The sequence below is a fragment of the Leuresthes tenuis genome, unplaced genomic scaffold, assembly GCF_036924035.1.
Source record: "Leuresthes tenuis unplaced genomic scaffold, fLeuTen1.0.hap1 SCAF_3, whole genome shotgun sequence".
Classification (NCBI taxonomy): Eukaryota; Metazoa; Chordata; class Actinopteri; order Atheriniformes; family Atherinopsidae; genus Leuresthes; species Leuresthes tenuis.
The window spans coordinates 35,814,822-35,828,262 of record NW_027325357.1 but is presented as its reverse complement, the minus strand read 5'-3'; the positions used below and the strand labels follow the sequence as shown (position 1 = coordinate 35,828,262).

General features: G+C 43.8%; 1 protein-coding gene across 3 annotated transcripts in view; it reads right to left on the bottom strand.

Annotated features, from left to right (window-relative positions):
* Window positions 1-13,441, bottom strand: part of LOC140303953 (calcium-dependent secretion activator 1-like) — a 654,602-nt gene that overhangs the window by 288,739 nt on the left and 352,422 nt on the right. The window lies entirely within an intron of this gene.

The following is a 13,441-nucleotide window of genomic DNA, read 5'->3' as shown; positions in this document are numbered from 1 at the left end:
GAAAAAGCGCTATACATGTACAGTCCATTTAACAATTATTTCAACAAGCTAATGCAACAATATGCTCACCTGTTACACAAAAGTAACCTAGTGTAGAGTAATAGTGAATGGGAGCAATGATTTTGCATCATATTCTTTATGACAACAGAGCTAAATGAGTATTGGAGAATGAGCCCTGTTGACCCTGGAGTGTGTTATGGAGGGGAGGCTATGCCCTGTCCAGTTATCTTGCCAGCTTCATGAATAGCCTTAATGAGCCTCGCATCCCTGGCACTGAATTTCCTCCCCCATCACAGCACGGCACAGTAGATGGCACTCACCACAGTGGACTGGTAAAAGATCTTCAAAATCTAACTACATACACCACAGGATCTGAGCTTCCTCAGAAAGTAGCCTGCTCATCCCCTGCTATTGATTGATGTTATGTCCATATGCTGATTGTAGTCAACAAGCTTAACATTGGGCAATACTGATGGTTAGTGGATATATCGTTGCATTATTTGTTTGAAAAAAAAAAGAAAAAAGAAATAAATCTCTATAATTACAGAACAATTTTGATGCAGGTCAGCTATCACCTGAGCCTGTTGTCAACCACAGAGTTTCTGACTGAATGTGAATATGACCTGTTAATGGTTGTAACCTCTGTGTCACTGCTTGGAGTGTTATTTACCACTGCATCATTTTAACAAATAATCTCATGGCAAGAATCAACCGATTCCACTCACCTGTATGACACTTCCCTACTTCTCATTAAAAAATTACATCATTTAGGCAACAAAAACATCTCCAAAAACTGCTCCAGAAACAGTATGTCAAAGATACATATTTAAAAATGATATCATGAGCGAAATACTTTACTTAAACTTGACCTCTACCAGCCTCTACAAATCTCAGGCCTGATATAGTCTTGTGGTCTAGGAGTAGAATGAGAGTCTATTTCATAGAGCTGACTGTTCCTTGGGAGGAATTAGTAGCAGAAGCATATGAAAGGAAAAAGCTTAGGTATGTGCAGTTGGGGGCAGACGCAGAGTAGCAAGGAAGGAAAGTTAGGATATGTCCAGTGGAAGTAGAATGTAGAGGATTTGTTGCAAAGTCTGTTGTCTCATTGTTGAGGGAGTTGGGTATAAGTGGACAGAGTGTGAAGAAAATAGTGAAGTAAATGTCAGATGAGGCAGTAAAGTCCAGTCAGTGGATTTGGATTAGAAGAAGCAATAGTAGCTGGGGGCCCCGCAGGGGGAGCACTTAGGGTAAACAGACTCTTGGAAGAAGCAAGGAAGAAATCTAGGATATATTTAAGTGGTGGGTGTGGCCCAAGTGAGCCTTTTGAAACCAGGTGGCCATTTTAGGTGAGTTGTCCTGTATGGCCTTGTTTTTGCTGGCATTTTTAGTGATTATAGGACTGTTTAGGTGAGTTTATCTGCTGAATCTGCTTGTGTGTCTTGTTCTGCCTCCACCTCTGGTCTCTCTATACTTTAATTACCTCCTACCCGAACCATGGTTTTAATCCCATTCCTACTTAACTGTATCTCTTCTATTTCTATCCCCTACCCTAACCAGGGTTTGTATCCCCACCCCGCTATGACTGGTGTGCAGTTGGTGAGAGGCTGGGGTAGCTTGTGGTTGTGGAGGAAAATATGTTTTTTGTGGTGTGAGGAGCACTGGATGGCATTAGGGGAGTGACTCTGGGACACCAGTGATCACTGTCTAGCCTCCTGGAGGTGTCATGGGCCCGACAAGACAAAACATTGATGAAAGGAGGTTCCCACCTGATAACCCCAATGACATGTTGATCAGAGCTGCTCACTGGTCTATATAGGGATTATAGTCCGGTTAATTTTTCTAGCACAATTTTTTGTGTTTACTTCAAATTTACTCTACAAAAATGGAGCAGCTATACATACATACACTAGATTGCCAAAAGTATTCTCTCATCTGCCTTTACATGCTTATGAACGTAAGTGACATCCCTTCTTAATCCATTGGGTTTAATATGACATCAGCCCACCCTTAGGAGCTATAACAGCTTCAACTCTTCCAGGAAAAGTTTCAACAAGGTTTAGGAGTGTGTTTATGGGAATTTTTGACCATTCTTCCAGAAGCGCATTCGTGAGGTCAGACACTGATGCTGGACAAAAGGCCTGGCTCGCAGTTTCCGCTCTAATTCATCCCAAAGGTGTTCTATCGGGTTGAGGTCAGGACTCTGCAGGCCAGTGAAGTTCTTCCACACCAAACTTGTTAATCCATATCGTTATGAACCTTGCCTTGTGCACTGGTGCACAGTCCTGTTGGAACAGGAAGGGGCCGTCCCAAAACTGTTTCTACAAAGTTGGGAGCATGTAATTGTTCAAAATCTCTTGGTATACTGAAGCATGGGTTCCTTTCACTGGAACCAAGGGGCAAAGTCCAGGGGCCTCATGTACAAAGACTTTCGTGGATTTCCTACATGGCGTACGCTGAAACCAAAATGGCCTCCAATGTACAAAAATATCCGGATGTATCAATGTGTGCGCACGCATGAATCCAAGCACATTTTGTTTGTACATCCCAATTAACGTGGAAATGAGCGCACATGTCGGAGTACCTGACTCCTCCCTGTCCATGCCCCTCCCGCCCCGAGCAGCAACCAGGAAGCAGGGGTGTGAGAAGATCCCTCCCCTCACCCTTCTGACTCTTCAATATTTTCTAATAGTGAGCGATTAAAATTGAGAGGCAGCCAACCTTGTAGAACTGGAAGCGCAGCCCTCTGGGCAGCCTACATACCCGAAGAGCCCCGCCCACCAGATGCCACTCAGTGCAACCACCCCCCAAGACCTAATGTGTGTGTGTGTGTGTGTGTTTGATAAGTAGTGATGTCTAAGGTGTAATTAAAACAGGGGCGGGGAACTGCAGAGTGCAGCCAAGGGGACCACCTACGTGACCCCATCCACTACACCCCACAGAACACACACGCCCCCAAAACCCTTCATGTGTGAGTGTGTGCTGTGTACAGGAGCCAAAAGGGAGGGGGGTATGGTGTCCAGCCCCTACTTAAACATGCAAATCATATTTAAATGAGCCCTGTAACTGCGATTCTCTGCACGATCAGAAAATAAAGAAAAAAGAATGAGTAAGACGGGAAAAAGAATAACTTAACGGAAAGTGAGATGGAGGTGCTACTTTCTGAAGTGGAGGCCCGCAAAAATGTGGTCTTTGGCACGCTGTCCTACGATATAAGCAGCAAACGTAAGAGCAAACGTAAGAGGAGTGGGTGGGAGAGTGTGGGTGAGGCCTTTAATGCTGTGGGGTCTGAGAAGCGCACACAAGCAGAGGTGAAAAAGAAGTGGTTAAGGTGATATTACGGTGGATGTGAAGCTGAGACTGGCTGCCCACCGCCGAAGTGTGGCCAAAACAGGCGGGGGAGGCTGTTTGAACAGAGAGTCGGCACAACTATGGGTGACACTGCTCACTCAGGGGTGGTGTGTGTGCAAGTGTGGGTGACTCTAATTAAAAGGTAAATATCTGTATTTATGTAACTCACAACAAACTGTTCATACAGTAACCTATAGTGAAGAAGTGCTCCGCGGAAAAGGTGAGGCTGATTAAGACATTTCACACAGAGATGACCAGGGGCTTGTTAGAAAGCTCTTAAGCTGTAGTTTAACCAGCAAAAAACAGCAAGCTACTAACTTTAACCACCAACTATGATGCCGTGAAGACGGGATAGAAATTGGGAGGGCACATGCTCAATGCACGTCACAGGGAATAATATTAGGACAATTACATGCATAAAGTTATTCACCAAGAAGCCACCCATCATGCACAGTGCCAGCTTGTAGTCTGTTTCCCTACAAATCTGTTACTGAATGTATGAATCATGCGTTGAACCAGGCCACCCCCGCAAAGCATTTGCGCATCACATACAATCTGTACATTGATGGAATGAAAATGTTTCCTGTTGATATACAAATTCATTATGTGATGGCGCTTTTATAGCACTGTGTGTGCAGTCGATAACTCCGATTACATTAGGAAAACCAGTTCTCGCTTCAAATTGTGCTCCAATGTTGGCCTGTTCAACTACATTGTGGAAATTTGATATACCTGCTGAGATGCAGATAATTCCGTCCCACTCGGGTGGCATGGCTCAGCTCAGGGTCGACTGCCACAGTCCCAATCGGTTGGCCAGCTCCCTCTGGAATGCCCCGGTTGCTTAAACCCCAGTGTGCACGTCACAAGCAATGCATGGCTCCTCGCTGTGTTGTGCTCCAGCGCCGGCCGCAGCTCTGCGCACAGTTCCAGGAGGATTGCCCTCAAAACGGCTGATGAGCCAGTTGTCATCATTTACAATGTCTTCCAACACCACTAAAGCAGCCATTGTTTTTAATGGTATGCATTGCAACACTTTGCGCATGCTTTTATATCCACTCGTGTAATTGCAGACACATGGATGTGTTAATTGTTCATGTGTCTCAAATGTTCACATCACTCATTCTGAGGACAAATTGTGTTCACATTTATTTATTATAACAGTTTCCCAACATCACCTCTAAGTGTCGCCAAAGACTCAACAGCTGTAGAAAAGTGCGTAGGACAGCCCTGAAGTTGGCGTGAGGCAGCGCACATTTCCACGGTAATTTCGCTCTTGATACATCTGATCATTGACGTGAAAAAGTGTGTATGCCACTTTTTTGTGCGTACGCACCCTTTGTACATGAGGCCCCAGGTCCTGAAAAACAACCCCACACCATAACCCCCCCCCCCCCCTCCACCAAACTTTACACTTGGCACAATGCAGTCAGACAAGTACCGTTTTCCCGGCAACCGCCAAACCCAGACTCGCCCATCAGATTGCCAGATGGAGAAGTGTGATTGGGTCACTCCAGAGAACGCGTCTCCACGGCTGTAGAGTCCAGTGGCAGCATGCTTTACACCATTGCATCCAATGCTTTGCTTGGCACTTGGTGATGTATGGCTTGGATGCAGCTGCTCGGCCATGGAAACCCATTCCATGGAGCTCTCTACTCACTGTTGTTGAGCTAATCTGAAGGCCACATGATGTTTGGAGGTCTGTGGTGATTGCTCAGCAGAAAGTTGGTGATCTCTGCACACTATGCGCTTCAACATCCGCTGACCCCGCTCAGTCATTTTATGTGGCCTACCACTTTGTGGCTGTGTTGCTGTCATTCCTTATTGCTTCCACTTTGATATAATACCACTGACAGTTGACTGTGGAACATTTAGTAGTGAGGAAATTTCATGATTGGACTTGCACAGGTGGCATCCTATCACAGTAATGCACGGTAATGTTTGTAGAAGCAGTCTGCATGCCCAGGTGCCTGAATTTATACACCTATGGCCATGGAAGTGATTGGAACACCTGAATTTAACTATTTTGTATGAATGAATACTTTTGCCAATATAGTGTATATTATACTCCAAGTTGTTAAAATCAGTGTCCATGCTTATCTTTCATTTATTTATACATTCATTCATTGTGTGTACTGTAATAATGGTGTTTCCCTTTGGAGATTAATAAAGTATTATTCAATACAGCTCAAATATATTGTAGCTCACCACTGAGCCTTGTTAGTAAATCTTGACAACAACTTTTTAAACTCTAAAACGGTTTGTGCCAGACCCATGCTGTCATTGGTTTGCCATAGCACAACCTGTCCAACCAGTCCAAGATAGCGACACCCACGGACAAAGCGGCTCACGGCTCTCCTTCCCAGTGCTTGTTTTTGTATTTTATAATTTGTTTGTTGGTGCGCTTTTAGTACGCATGCCTCGGCACTCTACTGCTACACCCGCCAGGAACTCATGGATAATGGCTACCAACACAAAATAACAGTTTCAAGGGACTTTCAATACAACCGAGACTGCCGGACGCTCCGTGGATTGTTATCGGGTCTGGTAAGCGGTGTAGGTGGAGAAGGGAGAGGATGCAGAAGCGGGGCCATAGATCCGGACTCCTGCTAAGGGCTGAAGAACAATCCACATAAACCACCTCTGCCGAGCCTGTACCTCACCAACGCCAGATCTATCTTGAAACTACAGCTTGCGAGAAATTGCTCTGTTCGAGACTGCCGTGTCCTCATCATTATGGAGACCTGGCTTAACCCGAAGATCCCCAATGCTAGCATCCAGCTAGTGGGCCGCTCTCTGCACCACTGGGCTCGGACTGAGAACTCCGGTAAAAGCAGAGGTGGGGGGCTCTGTATATACGTGCATGAAGATTGGTGTAACAATAGCATGGTCATAGAGAGGCACTGTTCACCCAACATTGAGTACATGTCTGTTAGATGCCAGCCTTATTTTCTCCCGAGAAAGCTAACAGTAGTCATCGTTACTGCCGTTTACATCCGACCGGATGCTAACGCTAGTGCTGCGCTCTTTCTCCTTCTGGATGCCATAAATGCACAGCAGCGGGGCATTCGTATTATAGCTGGAGACTTTAATAAGTCCAATTTAGACTGTACTGCCAAAGCTCCGCTAACATGTCAAGTGCCCGACAAGAGGAAAAAACACACTAGACCATGTGTATTCGAACATCAAACACGGCTACAGAACCATGCCCCTCCCCCACCTTGGTGAGTCAGACCATCTCTCCCTGCTGCTCATTCTGGCATACACCCTCCTCAGACGAAGATCCAGATCCACCACAAACTCTGTAACAACTTGGCCTGAGAACGCCCTCAGTGCACTGCAGGACTGTTTCCAAAACATACTAGATCTATTTAAACACCAGGACCTGGAAACATATACAGGGACAGTACTGGACTACATCAACTTCTGTATGGGTGCTGTGTCTGCATCCGGGTTTTTCCAAACCAGAAACCCTGGATGACCAGCCACATCCGCTCACTCCTCAAGGCCCGTGACACTGCCTTCAGGTCAGGTGACAGAGCTCTCTACAGCGCGGCTCAAGCTGACCTGAAAAAAAGGTGTCAAAAGCAGACTACAACAAGAGGATAGAATCCCACTTCACCAGGTGTGGCAGGGACTATAGAGCATCACCAACTACAGAGACTGTGATATGACACCAGGAGACCTGAGTGAGTCGATAGCAGAGGAGCTCAACAGTTTCTTTGCTTGCTTTGAAACACTGCAGTGACACTCCTCTGCTCCAGACCCACCCCTGTCAGGATCTACCACCCCCCTCACTCACTGTAGAGGAGCACAATGTGAGGCGTGTGCTCCTGGCAGTGAATCCCAGGAAGGCTGCTGGCCCAGACAGAGTACCAGGTAAGGTGCTCAGAGCATGTGCCCACCAGCTGTCACATGTCTTCTGCAGGATTTTCAATCTCTCCCTGGCCCAAGCAGTCATCCCCACCAGCCTGAAATCGGCCACAATAATCCCGGTACCAAAAAAGTTACTAACAAATGGCCTAAATGATTACCGCCCCGTTGCCCTCACACTAATGTTGATTATTTTCTTTGAAAATTGTATAAAATCAGTGGCTCTTTGAAAATCTAGATTCCCTTGCTATGGATTAACTGTTTCGGCAGAATTTGCAAAACAGAGGACCTCACTTAGGGATGATGTGTCTCGCCTTATTAGAGAAGCCATTAAACCACTGCAAGACTCACTGGACACACTTCAGTCAACTGTGAACTCTTTCAAGAGTCGTCTTACCTCGGTGGAGTCGGTCGCCTGTGATAACTTTGAACGGTTGACGGCAACAGTGTCAAATGTCAAAGTGGTTCAAAATCAAAACCAGCTGCTTCTGGACCGGCTTGAAGACCTCTCGAACCAAGGTCTCTGAGGAATAACCTCCATATGTGTCCCCAAAGGCAGTGAGGATGTTAAAGATATGCTGAAGTTCATTTTGGAGGTACTGAAGCAAATGATGACCCCGAATGTTTTTCCAAAGCCACCCAATCTGGAGAGAGCTCACCAGACCCCGAGTTCCAGATCTGGCCAAAAAACATCCCCATGCACGTTTCTGTTTGTTTCTCCAGATTCCAACAGAAGGAGGTTGCACTGCCCTGGGCCAGGAACCATGATCTTCAGAACCAAGGAGCCGCTCTGAGGATCAACCACGACATTAGCACAACACTCACTAAAAAGAGAGCTGCGTTCAACAGCATGAAGCAAGCTCTGTACCAGAAAAACGTCAGGTTTCACATGTCGTACCTGGTCCGGCTACACATGACACTGAAACGAGGTGTCTACCTTTGACTCAACTGATGAAGTGTTTCGACCGGAGGTTCAGTCAGGAGTGGTACAAGTATGTTGTGTTTTGGACCAACAGCCTCCGTTCACACTACCGTTCCAACAGATCCACTTTAGATGCCATTGCTGCTCCCTCTCTCACCTAGAAAACAAAGACTCCGACATCAGGATGCTCCTTGCTGATTACAGCTCTGCCTTCAACACGGTCAGCCCCCACAAGCTCACCCATAAACTGTCTGCTCTTGGCCTGAACCCCACCCTCTGTGACTGGCTCCTGGACTTTCTGACTGGCAGGCCCCAGTCTGTCAGGATCGGCAACAAGACTTCAGCCAGTATCATCACAAACATGGGCACCCCACAGGCGTGCATGCTCAGCCCTATCCTCTACACCCTCTTCACCCACGACTGTGTCGCCTCCCAGAAGGACAACATCATCCTGAAGTTCGCGGATGACACCGCAGTGATAGGATGTATTACCGGCAGGGATGAAGCGGCCTACAGGAGGGAGGTGTTAAATCTGGTGTCATGCTGTGAAGACAACAACTTCACCCTCAACACGGACAAGACAAAGGAGATGATAGTGGACATGTGGAAGGAGAGTAGACCTCATCAGTCACTATTCATCCGAGCGCTTGCAGTGGAGAGGGTGAGTATCTTCAAATCCCTGAGGGTGCACATCAGTGAGGACCTCAGCTGGACAGTGAACACCACACAGCTGGTGAAGAAGGCTCAACAGCGGCTGTATTTTCTAAAGGAGGCTCAGGATGTATGGCATGTTGGCTGAGATCCTAAGGAATTTATGCAGCTGCGTTGTTGAGAGCATCTTGACCAGTTGCATCACTGTGTGGTACAATAGTGCCACTGTCATGGACCGCAAATGCTTGCAGAGAGTGGTAAAAGACAGCTGAGAGGATCATCAGGACTCCACTCCCCTCTCTGCAGAGCATCCAAAACCGCAGAGACCATAGGAGAGCTGCTTCCATCATCAAAGACCCCACCCACCCCAACATGGACTGTTCACGCGTCTCCCTTCAGGCAGTACAGAAGTGTGAAATCGAGGACCACCAGGCTCAAAATATATATATATTTATTTTTTTTGTTTGTTTCTGTTATTCGTATTTTGTAGGTAGAATTTATTTTTTACTGCGTAGTTTTTTTTACTCCTTTGACTGCCATTCTTGCAGACAGCAAAGTAAGTTTTTCATTGCACAAGGAAATGTGTTTCTACTGTAGATATGACAATGGAAAACTTTGAATCTTTGAATCTGGCAGGCCGTCTCTTAGCACAGCAGCTTAAGGGCCGCTCAGTTGCTCCACAAATCACACAAATAAAAAACAGTAATGGAGAATTAACTATCAACTCACAAGAAATTAATGAAATGTTTACTTCATTCTACTCAAGTTTATATAAGTCAGAAACAACGCATGGCAGTACTGACATGGAACACTGTTTTCATAATCTCCAGACCCCTTTAATAAGCACAATGCATAGGACTGAGACTGAATTGCCATTAAAACATACTGAAATCAACAATGCAATAATGGTATTGCAAAATGATAAAACACCCGGCCCCGACGGGTACCCAATAGAGTTATTCAAGAAGTTTGCAGATAAACTATCCAAAATCTTACTTGATATGTTTAATGATTCTCTATCCCCTGGGCCACGTACGATGACTGAAGCATCAATAATTTTCCTGTTGAAACTGGGAAAAGATGGCATGGAATGCGGCTTACCGACCTATCTCCCTTCTAAATAGTGATGTGAAAACTTTAGCTAAAGCTCTCGCCTTGTGTCTAGAAACTATTATGTATGATGTGGTCTCTGTAGACCAAACTGGTTTTACTCGAGGACGTCACTCTTTAACAAACATCCGTCAACTCCTAAATATTATTCACTCTCCTGCATCCACTGCGGTACCTGAGGTGGTCGTCGCACTGGATGCAGAGAAACGTTTTGATGGAGATATTCATTTGCATGTTTGAGGAAATTTGGATAAGGCCCGAATTTTATCTCATGGATCAGACTCTTCTACGCCTCACCCAGAGCTTCTGTTATTACAAATGATGAGCAATCACAATATTTTCAGTTATTAAGGGTATCCCATCAGGGATGCACGCTACTGTTCGCCTTGGCCATAGAGTGCTTATCTATTACCTTAGGGGGAGAGGAGCTCAGAGTATTTTTATATGCAGATGATTTATTAATGTATATATCTGACCCTGTCTTAAGTGTGCCCTACATTGTTCATGCATTAAGATTTGGTAAACTTAACAAAAGTGAATGCTACCCTGTAAATGCCTTGGCTCTTTGAAAACAAAACAAGACAACGACTTGCCATTTCAAATGTCTAGAGGGCTTTAAATATCTGGGTATTAATATAACAAGGGACATGCAGAAACTTTATCAGGAAAACTTCTGTCCACTATTTGAAAAAGTCAAGCTAGATTAGAAGAGATGGAGTTCACTTCACCTATCTTTGGCAGGAAAAGTGAACTGTATCAAAATGAATGTGCTCCCCAGATTTATTTATTTCAGTGTATTCCATTTTATCTTCCGAAATCTTTGTTTAAATCAATAAAGCTTTTATATAATTTATATGGGACCATAAGAAACCCAGAACCAAATTGGAATTACTACAAAGACCTCAATTATCAGGGTGGCCTTCCAAATTTTCATCACTACTACTGGGCCGCTAACACTCAAAAAATTATTTACTGGCTTCACTTTCCTGATACAAAATGGTGCCACTTGGAGCTCACGTCTTGCATCTCAAAATCTCTTGGGGCTTTGGTTTCTTCCAGCCTCCCCATTTCTACTTCTAATTTTACGAATGCTCGTTATAATCGAGATATGGTCCCAGTTTAGACAGACTTTTGCATTCAGTAACTTTCTTTAAATCGGCCCCTCTTAATAATCACCTTGTCCTCCCAGGTAAGTTAGACTCTGAATTCGTTGCTTGGCAAAGACAAGGGATTTATGCATTTAAGGATATGTACATGAATGGTATATTTGCAAGTTTTGACAACGTATCAGTAAAATTTAGCCTTCCTCAGTCTAACTTACACCACTATTTCCAAGTCCGTCATTTTCATGACCTGAACTTCCATATCAATGTCTACCTTGGATGATCTGTTAGAAATTCCTTTAGACTCAAGACTCATTTGAAGAGTAAATGTCTTTATAACTTCTATTAAAAACATATCCCTTGCAAAGATCGGGGCTGAATGGGAGAATGAATTGGGGATATTTGGAACAGCGCTCTACAAAGAGTAAATGACAGTATTTCTTGTGCAAAACTCGCAAAAATTTACCCTAACGCAAATGCATGATGTGGTGTCATAGCACTCCTGCCAACCTAACTCACATGTTTTGGGCATGTCCCTCCCTGACAGCCTATTGGTCTTTAAAACACTGTCAGAGAGCATGAATATTAATCTACAACTCAGTGTTGTTATCGCTATATTTGGCGTAATAGATAGGAACTGCATTACAATTAGGAAAAGACATAAACATATCATGACTTTTACCACCTTAGTCACATGCAGGAGAATATTATTACATTGGAAATTGAAGAATCCACCTAAAGTATCATTATGGTTACGTGATCTGATGCAATTCTTACAACTAGAAAATATTAAACATACACTCAGAGGGTCTAGGGAAACTTCTTCTCCATCTGGAACCCAGTGTTGATGTATTTAGGTAGACTTAAAACTATCCCTACTTGATCTCACTGAGGAGTCTTTTCTCTCAGATATGCTCCTCCATGTAAAACATTGTAAATAGTGTATAACTTTATTAACAGTACATGCCTCCCTTGCTTCTTTGGGTGAGTATCCCTTATGTTTGTTGTTTGCGGGGTGGGATGGGGGAGTCGGGGTTGAGTGTATGTGTGAGTATGTGTTTGTGTGACATATAAATGAAAATATGTGAGCATTGTTCCAGGGAGCTTCTCTCTGTTCTGTATTTGTTAATTGTTGGTGCTCAATAAAAAATACTTATCAGAAAAAATAAATCACCTAGATTTCTAACTACAAGTCCTGCCCTATTAGGTAAAGTTCTGAGGAATGTTTAACATGTTAATTAACGAAAACAACAGTCAAACCTTCATATTTCAGAGAGCAGTTACATGACGCAACAAAAGCCTATTGACAGGGAGACAAGACCAGTGAATATGGGAGTCAGGAAGAACAAGGAAGAGGAAGGAGGAATAAAGGGAATGATGGAACGTCACTTCAGCTACCAGGCAAGCTAAAAGTCTTATACACCAAACCGACAACTGGCTGTCGGTAACATCTGGAACGTCGGTGAACATCGGTTTCTCATGTCTTTTCAATGTGTAATGCACTGTTATCTCTGTCAGACTTGGGTCTCTACACAAGGCTTTTGTCAGACAATTCTTCATGTTAAATTGCCACTGTCAGTGAGAAATAACACTGTGATAGGCTGTTCAGCCCAGCGAATCAACTCTCTGTTAATGTAACTTTAACAGTTAGTGTTCAATGCATGAGACATTACTTGTTCTTGACTTTGGTTAGGTGTATAAGAGCCCCAAAGAGGTAATGAAGGACTCTGGTGAAAAGAGACTAAGATGTGGATTAAACTTAACTGAATGTATTTTTACGTATTATTCATTAGCTACCTAAACAGCATGTGCATATAGCATTTGTAAAGAATAAGTAACTTTTTTTCCTGCAAACTCAAGATGTTCATGTTTGACATTTTACTGCCAATCGTTTATGTTTGGCAGGTTTTGCACACCAAACAACTATTAAGCCAGGCCAATTCAGTTGGTGGCTTGTGGATTCAGTTGGGTCCTAGGTTAACCCTTTGATTGTTTTCAAAGGCAAAAAAAGCCTAAGTGGTTGATTGACTTTTTAATGAACTTTCATATTTTTCAAATGGGATTTACGATAAAATATTACATTTATTTTGCCATAGTCTGATGCAGCATTATATAACTTGTTGTACCAGTGTTTGTATTATTCTTTTCACTCACAGGTGAGTCCCATCCCCACCTTTCCCTGTGCCTGTCCCTGTGCCTGTTGACTCCTGATGTATGCAAAGTTGTAATAGACTACATTTTAGTAAACTGTATAGACTTGCTGTGTTGTCCGATAACATAGAACAATATGTATAGTACAACATTGTACTAAAATACATTTTAACAGGCTGCAACAGGTTTACAGTAGGCTGAATGCAATGCAAATACTCAGCTATGTATAATTTTATCATTAGTATAATAATTATAACTATTTGTTGAAAAATATTAATATGTACGT